Raw genomic sequence first — 13,007 nt, forward strand, 5'->3', positions numbered from 1 at the left:
GCCGTGGCGAGGGCAGAAGCCCGATTGCCGTAGTCCTAGGAGGTTGTTAGTTTCAAGATAATCTTGGACCTGCAGGTATGCCGCACGATCAAGTATTTTTAAGAGCAATGGCAGGGTGGTGATTTGCCTATAATTAGTAGGAATATTGGCGTCTAAGGTTGGTTTTTTCAGAAGAGGAATTGTCAGTCTAGAAAAATGGATACCTCTCATATGTGATCGCAAACGTATTCTGATGGCCGTGGGCCAACCGTCTCATGCACGATATGACAGAATATAGGTTTCCGAGTTTGCCAATGAATGGCCATTTTGATGTAACAAGAATCTCCATTTTTTTGTTTTCTAACCATTGCTCATTGCTTCGCAGTACATTTTCTGCTTACACTGCTCGACTGTAAAACATTGTTGTCTACACGTGAAAGGACAAGGCCGCAGGGCCGCGAGGATAACAAAAGTTTGTTGAAACACAACGTAGGCAGCGCCAGGAAGAATGCCCGGCTCCCTCCCGAATGTAGCCTTGAAGCAGAGCTGCAGGGCATTTAATCATTTTGCAGCTGTCAGCCAGTCTCGTTATATGGTAGAATATGTTAGAATAAAGCAGCTAAAGGCTTGAATTATGATCTTCTTACGTCCCCCCTTTGCTGAGCCCCTTTAGAGCGTTTCGGCTCCCAGGACACGAATAGCACCTCATAGATAGGAAGGTCTGGAATGCAACTCTTCCCCCGTATGTAGCTCGCTTCCAAGAACAGAAGCGCTGTGTTCTGTTCAACAACTGAAAGATGCCTCCGCACTCACAAATTGCAAATTGTTACTAGAATAGATATTTGAAGGTGTCATAGTTGTCGAAAGTGTCCATCATCACACCGAGTTCAAAGAAACCCAATAAAGGGGGGGGGTTAAACATGTCATAGCTGATTGTTTGATATGCATTTTGTATATATGTAACTGATGTACGTAATTCACTCTCTTGCGTTCCTCGAGGTCTAGAGATACACGTTGAGGGGCGTGAGACCGAGTTGGCCAACTGAGACTTTTGCTTTGCAATAAACCCTAGCTTTGGGAATACAACCTCGTGTCTGGCGTATCTATCGTATGTGGTGACTCGCATTGTTTCCATAGACGTAAGGGACCCCTAGTGGCCCCTTTCATAATGACCCAGGCATCCTTGAGGTTGTCTGGGACGATCCCCGTTCTGAAGGAGGAATTTATGAATGTGGTGATGAACGGCACCAGGTTGTGTGAGGCCTCTTTAATGATAGTGGCGGGACAGGCGTCTCAATGACAGTTTAATGGCTTAAGGCTGTTGATGATATGTTCAACTTCAGATGTAGAGAGAGGTGACAAGTGGAATGGTTGCAGGGATACAGTGGTAGGTTTGTTGCTAACCTGAGGAGCGAGCTGTGGTATAAGTGAGTGCAGGCTGTTTTTTTTACCGTTGATTTTATTTTGGAGCAAGGAGATTTTACCTAGGAGGGCCTCCTGGATGTTGGTGCACCAAGTGCTGTCTTTCGGGCAAGTGTCAGGGGGAGGAGCGGGGGATTCCAGTTCCTTCAGAATTTTGAAAAGCTCCTTAGTGTTAGATTGGGCAAGTTCGATACGTCTATTATATGTCTCTTTTTTTGCAGACAGGATAGCTTCTTTGTAGTTTAATGTCGCAAGTGCCATGCTAGCTTTATTAGATTCATTAGGGTGACTTCTCCAACGCGATTCAGATGTCCTTTTTTCCTTGTGTAGGGTTCTCAACTGAGGCGTGAACCAGGAATTAAGGTGAGCCCGGGGTTTAGGTTTGCTTAGTTTGGCTGGAGCAATAAGATCTAAAGCTTTTAACATAGTCTGGTTATATGAGTCTACCAAAACAAGATTGTTGGGGGCAGGGAGGATGAGAGGGACCAGTTTGGCGAGGGTGATGTTACGCTTATTCCTGGTAAGTGTAGCGGGAGCTAGATTAGGTGTGGACTGGATGGTTTTGGTGAGTATGCTGAAAGTGATAAGATGATGGTCCGTCCAAGCACATGGTAGGTTAGAGTTGACCTTGGCGTCACAATTAAGGTCAGCGATCCAATCTAAAATTCTACCTTTAGCGTGAGTGGATGCGATGACACGTTGTGAGAAGCCTGAGTTGAGCAGTAGGCTATTGACCTCATGGGCAGGTGCATCGTTGGGGTCGAGAAGGCCTAAATTGAAATCACCTAGCACAATGATTTGAGAAGTGGTCTTGGTGTTTCCAGACAGTATATGGGCGAGATCCTCGGTGAAGGATGATAAGGGGCCAGGGGGTCTGTAGATGATGTGGATAGTGATAGTCTGGTTAGGAGAGATGGCAAGCTTGGCTGAAAGGGATTCTGCTGATTTGAATTGGCCAGGTGTAGCAAGACGGAGATTTAAAGCTGTTTTGTGAATAATGGCTATGCCTCCACCTTTAGTTTGGGCAGTGTTGCAGTCGCTTCTAATGATGGTGTAGCCTCCGGGGATCGCAAGGGAAAGCAGAGGTCCTGAGGCCACGTGGAGCCAGGTTTCAGTGACCGCAATAAAGTCCAAGTCATGAGTGGTGATGAGATCAGCCATGTCAAGGGCATGGGCAGTGAGCGACCTCGCATTGATCAGAGCTGCTCTGATACTTGTAGGGGGCTGTGTAGTGGGCGGTACGGTGCATGAGTAGGGGGTAGGGTTAAGCGAAGGTAAATCCAAAGGGGAGGTGGGAGCAGCTGCAAACTGGATATGAGCGGGTTTGGTGAACTGGGTGCTGGCAGTACGATGGTAGGCAGTGTGAGACAGTCTGCACCCTAGTCTAAGGTTTCTCAATGATGTGAGGCCCGGTTGGTTAGGTGTAGGTTTCCTGGTAAAGTGTTGTAACCAGAGCACTGGATTATTGAGATAAGGGTTAGCCAGTGGGGCGTCCATAGTTAAGTAGACAGGGAGTTGTTGATAGGCGTTGTTGCAGGTACTACTAATACGTTGTGCGTGCTCCGGATGGTCCGCAATAGGCGAAAGTTGTTTTGCACAGAATGATAGCCGGCGGAGGTGAGTGTAGTTCTGGGATGATATGGCTGTAGGTGAGTCTGGGCAGGGTGCTGCTGAGCCTAGATATGCATTGAGATTAATGACAAGGCAAAATGCAAGTTCAAGGGAAGTGTATGCTACGCTCTGGTTATACCTAGTAGCGGAAGCGTATGAGGCACATTATGTTACTCAATATACGCGCTCATAGTATGTGAACGATGCAAAGGTCAGCATAATGATTGTTGGCAGTCATTCAGTGCTGCCAAACGGTGTGATAGGGGTTCGCAAATGAGGCCACGCAGAGAGCCAAGCCGCAATGCAAAATGGAGTTCACCAAAGTGGTGTCACGTGCACAAACAATATAGAGCAATGCGGGTACGCAGGTAGTGCTTACGTACAAGGGGGTAACTACTAAGTTTTAAATAATGCAACTGGATAATGGTGTGGTAAGTATCATCAATATTCAGGACTAAAGCAGCTGAGGTAAAAATGCAGTGTGGGTACACATATATTCTAAGTAACATGGCAGCATATAGATTAGAACGTGCATAAATTGGCTAATGCAATTGACAACTCTCTGAATCGGATGCAAATGGAGGTGAAATCAGGCAGAAATATGTATAAACAACAAAGTAGGCAGTGTTTAGGCTAAAGTACAGGCACAACTAAGGCAGATCATGCTGGTTAGGTGAGAGACAGGTTTGCAGTAAAATCGGGCAAAGCAAGTCAGCGGGCAGTAGAAGTAGATGTGAACAGTCACGTTAGGTTTGAATTATAATAACATTGTCAGTTTCGCTCAGTGACATTTTCATCGAACACTGTAGGGTGCGCAGAGGGGTAATCCTCTGGCTAGATGTTGGGAAGGTGCAGCAAAGCAGGTAGGACATTCCGGCATTAGGTGCTATGAATGGATAGTGACTAGAAGAGCGGTGTATTGCAATAGCTTAAGGGCAATACTGTGCGCTGCCGGCCGAGGAGCTGGAATCGGCGGTAGTGAGATACGCAAATAGGGAACATGAATAGAAACAGAATATTGTTAGGAGCAGAATTTGCTTACTGCAGGGAGGGTACATACTCTGATGGCACGAGGTATAGGCCAACCGAAAGAATTTCGTGGCGCTGGCGTCTGGACAGATTGGACAAGGTACAGGACAGGTTTGGATCCTTGTTTCCATGGTCCTTAGGTCGGTGGGCCGGTTTACGCCTCGCTGGCGTACTATTGGACAATATGAGCGTGGAATAGCCCGTCACTCACCCATACCTGCCTAGCCTCTGGGTTTTTCGCCTCTTCTCCAGGTCTCCAGGGAAGACCCTGGAGTCTCTGGGTTTTCGCTGCAGTTTCTGGGTCCCGTCCAATCCTCCATTCGATTGGCTGCAAAAGACTGCTGCCGGTAGCCAATCGGGTGGAGGTGCGGGTCGGGACCAAAAAGACTGGAGCAAAATAAACGTAGAATACTGCTTTCAATCCGGTGTAATTTCCGGTGTCATTAATGACACCAGATTCAAAGCAGTATTACCGCATGTGTTTTGCTTAAGCTTTCATTCTTTTTGGCCAGTTTGCCTTATGTTTTAGTCGACCTAAATTGAAGGGTGACTAAAACATAAGGCAAACTGGCCAAAAAGAATGAAAGTTTAAGCAAAATGAATGCAGTAATACTGCTGTGTTCTGCGTTTCTTATTTTTTCAGCTTTCATTCTTTTTGGCCAGTTTGCCAAGGTTCAAGTTGAGGATACACGCGGTTGGACTGAGTACATCCAATTGTTGCAGAGGGTGGACTTCATCCCCCCCAGACAAAGTGAGAAACATTGAAGGTCCTCTTTGAATTCATGAATTAAAGCAACAAACAACGAAGGTGGAATGTCCCAGAGAAAATATTTGTATTGGTTCTTGGAGTTTAACATGCACACCTTTTAACGTTTTCTAAAAATATTCTCTCTTGGTTTTGTGTGTGTTGATTTTATGGAAGGGAAATGCCATTCGTCCTATGCAATGTGGGTGGTTATGAATAGCCAATTTAATGAAATGTATTGCATTCCACTGTAAAGTGCAAACTGCAAATGTTGACATGTGGGCGGGGGGGGTGGAGCCGTGCGCAAAGGGGCGGAGTCTTTTGTGGCTGTGGGCGGGCATAACTCCCAGGGTTTTTTTATTTTCAAATGTAGGCAGGTATGCACTCACCTGCAGTAAATTATGCCACGGTATTGCTTTAAATCTTGTGCAGCACTTTCCATTTAAAAATACAGCATCTGCAATGCGAATGAGCAAGAGACGTAGAGTCGGGGGGAAGCAGAAACTCAACCATCGCCCAGAAGGGCACTGGCTGACTGAGCTTACCAAATACCAAGCGGCCGGGCTGCAAAGCTGGTGAACAGACATGCGCAGTGAAGAGACACATGGGAGCATGCGCAGAAAGGAAATACCGGAAGCAGCCTCTTCCTGTGAGACAGCGCCAGGGGAGCATGCGCAGAAAGAAGGTACTGGAAGCAGCATCTTCCTGTGAGACAGCGCCAGGGGAGCATGCGCAGAAAGGAGACACGGGAAGCAGACTCTTCCTGTAGAGACAGTGCTTGGGGAGCATGCGCAGAAAGGAGACAGAGGAAGCACATCTTCCTGTAGAGACAGTGCTTGGGGAGCATGCGCAGAAAGGAGACAGCTGAAGCAGACTCATCCTGTGAGACAGCGCCAGGGGAGCATGCGCAGAAAGGAGACACGGGAAGCACATCTTCCTGTAGAGACAGTGCTTGGGGAGCATGCGCAGAAAGAAGGTACTGGAAGCAGCATCTTCCTGTGAGACAGCGCCAGGGGAGCATGCGCAGAAAGAAGGTACTGGAAGCAGCATCTTCCTGTGAGACAGCGCCAGGGGAGCATGCGCAGAAAGAAGGTACTGGAAGCAGCATCTTCCTGTGAGACAGCGCCAGGGAGGCATGCGCAGAAAGAAGACAGGGAAGCACTTCTCCCTGTAGAGACAGCGCCAGGGGAGCATGCGCAGAAAGGAGAGAGGGACGCACCCTGCTCAATGCGAACACACGGACCAGTAAAGCATGTACCCAAAGGAAATACTGGAAGCTCATGGCAAAGACACAGACCAGTAGAGCATACGCAGAAAGAGGATGCTGGATAGAGCATGCAAGGAAAGTGTAAACAATTTTTGTTTCTCCAGATAGTGAATAATGTTCTGATTACTTAGAGGTAATCTTCATTACTCCTAGTCCTACTCTTTCTCGTCACAGTAGTGACCTCATGAGGCCCCTCCCTCCGACACAGGACCTTCTTCTATTTCTTTAAATCCCTATAACTCCTCTCCCAAATCCCTATAACTCCTCTCCCACATCCACGTCACTCAGTTTCATATTACCAAGCCAGAGCAAGGGACCTTCCGCGCAGGGAGGGTTAGGAGGGTCATCAGTACTGTGACGTGGAAGAGTAGGACTAGGAGTAATGAAGATTACCAGTAAGTAACCAGAACATTACCTCCACGTCCACTCTTCCTCGTCCCAGTACTTACCTCATGAGATATACCAAAGCAGCAACGGGGAAAAGGTCCCAATGAGAGACAGAGCCAAAAACAGTGCAGCAAAACACACACCCACAATAACTCTTAATTCACATCCCCACAGACAAAACTCCAACCACGAAGGAACCAACCCCCGAGTGGGAGAAACTCAACCCATAGCGGTTGATGAAAATGCCTAGACCAGCCAAGGACGCAGCCATACAAATCTCTTGCAGAGAAAACCTTCCTTGCATCGGCCCAGGAAGCCGCCAAACCCCAGGCGGACCGCCCCCGATCGTACGCAGGCACAGGCAGGGCAGAAGCCACATAGGCCCTGGAGATCACAACCCAGAACCACCGGAAAATATAAACCACAGATGCGTTATGCCCAGCCCCAGCCGGACCACATCAGAAGACTATTAGATTGGTGGAAAAAAGCAAGCCTAGCCAAATACTCCAACACGTCCCGCCGGACATAATGTTAAGCCAAGCCACCTCCCTCAGGCGTTCTCGGATCATGAAAGAAGTCAGGGAGAACCAGATCCTGAGAGGTGTGAAAACCGAAAGACAACTTAAGGGAGAAACTTCGGACCACACCTCAGCACCACCGAGTATGGAAGCACCCTCAGGAAAGGAGGGTGACATATGAGAGCCCCAATTTCCCCAAGCCTACGGGCAGAAGTGAGGACAATAAGAAAAGCAGATTTCAGTGTAAGATGTTTGATATCAATCTCGGAAATGGGCTCAAAAGAAGGCCCTTGAAGGAACCATAATACAAGAGGGAGATCCCAAGGGGGAAGCCCTTTATCAGCACAAGGACGGGAAGAAGAAAAACCATGGAGCAACTTCCCCACCAAAAACTCCCCATCCAAGTGACCATCAGAGTCCCCCAAAAGGAATTTCATGGAGGCCCACCGAGAGCGAAGCCTGGAAAAAACTGCCAGGCCCCTGTCAAAACCCCTCCTGGAGGAATTGAAGGATAGCAGAGAGGCCAGAACGCAAGGGAGGGATCCCAGACCGCCCATACCAGTCTCGGAAATGGCCCCAATGCCTGCTAAACACCTTCAGAGTGGAGGGTCTAAGAGCATCCATTATGGACTGAACTACAGGATCTGAGAACCCCTGAGATATCAACCTAGACTGAGCAATAGCCACACTGCCCATTGCATCTGGTGGACTTCCAACTGCAGATCCCCTTGAAGGGGACAAGGCCACCTCGGAACCAGCCAAGGTTCGTAGGACTGAAGCTCTAAAAGAGAGGGGAGCCAACTCCGGCGGGACCAGAACGGAGCTAACAACATACATGCCAACATTGCGACTCACCTGGGAGGGAGATTTCCCCTAGGAAATCGGGAGACATGCATTTTCCCATTGGAATGCATTGGGGCTACGGTTATTTTAGGCAGGAGACAGTGAAAAATAGCAATATTTTTCACTGAAAAATCGGGATTCTCCCGCCTAAATCGGGAGGGTTGGTATGTATGTAACAGCAACACAGTCACCCGGGACACTCTGATGCGCCAAACCACCCAGGGTAGAAGAGGAATAGGTGGAAAGGCATAAAGGAAAACCCCAACGCCACTGTACAGAGAGGACATCCATCCCCCAATCCACTCGGCCTGAAACCGAGAGCAGAAGAGGGGAACTTCTGCTGAGGCCGGGGATGCAAACAGGTCTAGAACCGAGGGCCCTAATCCGACACAGGTCACCGCAAAGACCTGGGCCGACAGGACCAGTTCCGCAGAGGAGTGAAACCGGCGTCTGAGAAGATCCGCTTGAACATTGTCCACCCCTATGATACGTGAGGCCACCAGAGGCACCAGATGAGATTCCTCCTAGGTGCCTATCAGTGCTGCTAGAGCATTCAAAGAGCGGCCGGAACCCCTTTTGCAGTTAACATATCCCAAGGCCGTCGTATTGTCCCTTCGGACCAAAACCTATGACCGTCCAGCAACTCCTCGAAGTACACCAGAGCTTGAATAATGGCACAACTCTCGCCAATTGGATGATCACCGGCTCTCCCCAGATCTCACAACCCTTGCGCTGAGAGGACCCCCAATGTAGACCCCCCCAACCCATTCTGCTGGCGTCGGTAGTAAGAGAGGCCACAGGAGGAAGGACCATGCACACCTCAGCCTGTAGACCTGAAACCCCCCGCCAACATAGCAGGGAGACACGCAGCGCTGGGGACACTAAAAACAAAACTACGAAAGCCGAGACGTTGGGAGCCAGTGGGAAAGAGTATAAGACACAAGGGGACTTAACTGAAGACAGGCTCAAGGAACTGGAAAACACACAAGATGCCACATGCCCTGTAACTTCAGCAACATGCGAGCCGAGACATACTGCCTTCTGAGAACCCAGAACAGCCAGCAAGCGCCCCCCCTGAACAACATCCAGAGTATGTTCCGCAAAGCCCCCACGTTGAAGCGTTCCGTCCGGAAAGCAGAGCAGGGCCTTAAGACCCATAAGCAGGTGACACATCCTAGAAGGCATAGGGACCAGGAACACCCGCAAGTAGAAAACTTGACCCTGAACAGGGAGAGGAACGGGCAAGACGGTAACCCACAGCAACCATTCGGAGAGAACGGATCCCATGGCCAACTACTTGGACCGGGAGCTGGGTACCAAAGTCCTCTCCATGGAAACCTGGACAGGAGGAGACAGAAACGGCAACTGATGCCCCCCCCCCCCCTCTGGGAAGGAGCCCATTACCCAGGAAGCGGAACCCCACCGGTCCCATACACCTCCGAGAAGATAGAGACGAGGAGCCAAGGAAAAACCGCCAGTCACTGCACTTGCACCAGAGGAAAATCACAGGACGTTGAAACAGGCCCGCGCCGCAATGTAACAGCATGCTTCTCAGCCCACAAAAAGATCCAACCTATCAAAAGGAAGATACAGGACAGCCCAGAAGTCCAGCAGACCGTGGCCCCCTCAGCCAACAGAGGAGCCACCAGGCTGGCATCAAAAGGGCAGAGTACTGTCACAAAGCGGGGCAAAACAATCCATCCCGGATAGCAGACATCAAAGGCAACCCCGTACCTGGGGTATGCCTATACTGGAAAAACCCACTGAACTGACATCCCCCTCCACCGGCACCAGGGGCTCTGAGAACCCCTCTAAGCACAGACATGTGCCACCATCTGCCATATTACTTCCCACACGTCTGAGAGGAGGCTTGAAAGCAACATGTCAGCACCGGAGGACCTAGGCCCCAAAAGAAGAGACACTGGGAACCCCCTGCATGGCCGTTACTTCCATGATGCATTTCCTATAATTCCATTCAAGACAAGAGAAAAGAAAATCATCTCCTTTGACCTTCTCTCGCGCAGTTCAGAGGAAGAGGACAGGACACGGAGTCTGCGTCTATGGCTAGCACAGACCCAAACACACCACTAACTCTCCACATGACTGAGAGGTGGCTTGAGCCCTGTATCCAGTAGCTGGTAGCCCCATGCTCTAAATGGTTCCAATGCGTTGGTCTAGGAAGGATGAAGGGCCGCTGAGACTGGAACCCGAAGTGTAGACTATGCCAGGCCGGTACCCTTCCGGACGCTTGCAGACGTGTCCAAATCTGCGCCGTTTTCACAGGCTGCATGCAAAGAATGCAGCCAACATCCGGTGCATCCTGGGCTGTATGTGTCTCAGGAGCAGGTGGTATGTGACATGCCTGTGACAGAACAGAGCCCCCGCATTTTCAAAGACTCTCTGCCACTGTCACCCCACGACAAGAAGCAGAGAGGCCTCACAACAAAAGGGAAGACTAGCCCATACTGCCAAGTGCTTGCCATCATTTCAAATAAAGCTGTGTACACAGAGCACGAGGAAATGGCCTGTCGAATCAAGATGGCCAAAACAGGAGAGGGGAAAAACATCAAGCCCAGTCCTTCCCTCTCCTTAACTTGCCCGGGGCTGTGCAGGACCCGGGACACAATGCTCACGCTGCAGTCGGGAGCTCAGCAGAGACCCAAGCGGGGCCATCCGGCTCAACTGTAACCCCAAGCCCTGGAGGGGGCCAAGGAGCAGCACCACACCCGAGGGAGCAGAGGGCCCGCCACACAGCCCCCCCCAGGGGGCCAGCAATCGGTGCTCCCCAGTGCCCCGCACCGGGAAGAAAAAGTCCAACCTGCCAGAGGCAGGAAAAATTAAACTAAGTGACGTGGATGTGGGGGAGGAGTTATAGGGATTTAAAGAAATAAAAGAAGGTCCTGTGTCGGAGGCAGGGGCATCATGAGGTAAGTACTGGGACGAGGGAGAGTGGGCGTGGAGGTAATGGAAGGAACATTACCTCCACTTCCTCGTCCCAGTACTTACCTGCTAGGATCCGCCTCCATTCCAGGAACCCCTTTTCACTTGCTTTTCTTCTGAGGTATAATACCTCCCACTTTCATACATGCAACCCTCCTGATTTAGGCAGGAAACTCACTATTTCTCAGTGAAAAATATTGCTATTTTTCATATTTTCCTGCCTAAAATAATTCACGCCCAATGCTCCCTATGGGGACATGTATGTCCCCTGATTTCTTGGACGCAATCACCCTCTAAGGTGCCTTGGAATGTTGGCTTGTATGCACTTACAAAGCAGCCCCAGTAAATATGTTCCTATCCTCCAGCCAGGTTCCTTCTTTCAGGTGCTGGACACCGGAGAGCAGCATCTGCTGGCTCCCTGGAAGGTCCCTCTGCGGGGTGATGGTTCCTGTCCTGTGGGGCACATTCCTGGTTCTCCTGCGGGGCACGAGCTCCAGTTGAGCACTGACATTTCCTGCTCTGGTCCTCTGCAGGGCGAAGGTGCCCGATGTTAGGTGTGGCTGGAGCACCTGGGCCTTCCAGGTGATCGAGTGACAGCACATCAGTGGCAGGCGGCTGCTCCTTGTGGTTTTTGGTGCCTCCTCCTCCAAGGGATTGGCACTGGTGGGCAGGGCTTGTGCTGACTGACAGCAGCCTTGGAGCCCTTGCCCCCCTACTGCGCCTACATTGTTGTGTAGCCTGGCATCAGCCCGATGTTCTGCTGGTACCGCCTCCTCCCAGGTTGCGGCATCAGTGGGCATGCTTGCACCCGCATACGGATGTGCCCTTGCCTCCCTGCTGGCTCTTGGTCCACCTTCTTCTGTACTCCCAAGAGATTCATCAGGGCTCTTTGCGCTGGGCTGACGCCTAAACAGCTTCTTAGTGGGTCTAGGAAGCCCTCCACTGTGCCGGCGGGTGCCTGCCCAATATTCTTTGATGCTGTCCCCTTCCTGGGCTGCGGCACCAGTGGGCTGGTGAGGCCTGGTGCCCTTGGCTCCCTGCCATGTTGCCGGCGACCTGGCGGCTGTCTGGTGTTTCTTTCAGTGCTGTCCCCTCCCGGGGTCCTGCGTCAGTGGGCTGGGCTGGCTCTGGCCGATGGCAGTCTGGTGCCCTGGCTCCCCGCTGCTGCCCGGTTGCCAGCGGGCTGGCAGCTGTCCAGTGTTCTTTGGTTGCACCCCCCACCCAGGTGGTGGCCCTGGTTGAGCATCAGTCCTGCAGCTGTGGGCCTCTGGCGATGCTGCGAGGCGCTAAGGGGTGGGGCTTGATTGGGTCCTCTATGCAGATGCCGCTGGCAGGGCCTCTTGGCTGAGGGGGATCCTCGTGGATCTGTGTTTGGGGCATGGGCTCGCCACTGATTATGTTGCATGGTCCATTCCCCGCAGTGGCGTGTAAAAGCTCGAACCTGCTTGGTTGCACACAACAGTGGGAGTCACTAGGCATGGTTTTCTGCCTTTCCCGGCTGCACTCCTTGTCTTCTTTGTCAGGGGTGTATACTACCACCTGGAGGCCTTTTTAGCATCTTCTTCCTGTTCTGTGGACCTTGTGGTGCTGCCCCTTTAAGGTAACATTGCACTCCACAGCGTGCCTTTAAATAAAGGGGGTGTGCCGCAGCGGTCAGTGCGACCGGGGAGCTCGAACCGAACGGACGTCTCTCATGTGAGTCTGCGGCGGATGTGGGGCTCACGGGACATTGCGGGAGTACAGAGTGCCCCACAACAGTGGCGACGAGACCGGAGACACGCCCGGGCCCGGCGGTGAATATAATTATAATTTTTATATTGAACGAGGGATTTAATCCTCTCGTTCTATGCCGCAGAGAGGGTGTGGACCACATGGCTGGCGGCCATTTTGCTTATGAGGCCCAGGATGATCGCGGCACTCCAGGGGGGCCCACGTATGCCATCAAGGCCTCATTTTTGGACATGATTGCAACAGGCAGCTGTCTCTGCGCGCACAAACCTTCATATCTGGTAAATTTTCGATTTTAAGGTGAATTTCATCGAGTGACTTTTTGGAAACTTCCTGATTGCCCGTGGCCCCAATTACATCTTAGTGGCTGGCTGATGCATAGCCAATGCTCCATTTTGTACTGGTGGGGAAGTTTGAAGATCAAGAAGGCCTGCACAGTTCAAATTGTCTGGGTGAGTTGCGGCCCCTTTGTCATCCAAGAAGGGGTGCTTGACCCATAAGTGATCTGGGTGATCAAGACGGGGCACAACCAGTAGCT

At 50.9% G+C, this 13,007-nt stretch overlaps 1 protein-coding gene across 2 annotated transcripts in view; it reads right to left on the bottom strand.

The window, feature by feature from the left end:
* Nucleotides 1–5,355, bottom strand: part of LOC138527327 (zinc finger protein 84-like) — a 90,393-nt gene extending 85,038 nt beyond the window's left edge. For both annotated transcript variants that reach the window (XM_069638379.1, XM_069638378.1), the window contains exon 1: nucleotides 5,176–5,355. The gene's annotated coding sequence lies outside the window, so the exon portion shown is untranslated. The remainder of the gene's footprint in view (nucleotides 1–5,175) is intronic.
* Between the last annotated feature and the right edge of the window lie 7,652 nt (nucleotides 5,356–13,007).

This window comes from Ambystoma mexicanum, chromosome 14, assembly GCF_040938575.1.
Source record: "Ambystoma mexicanum isolate Mex_15411 chromosome 14, UKY_AmexF1_1, whole genome shotgun sequence".
Classification (NCBI taxonomy): Eukaryota; Metazoa; Chordata; class Amphibia; order Caudata; family Ambystomatidae; genus Ambystoma; species Ambystoma mexicanum.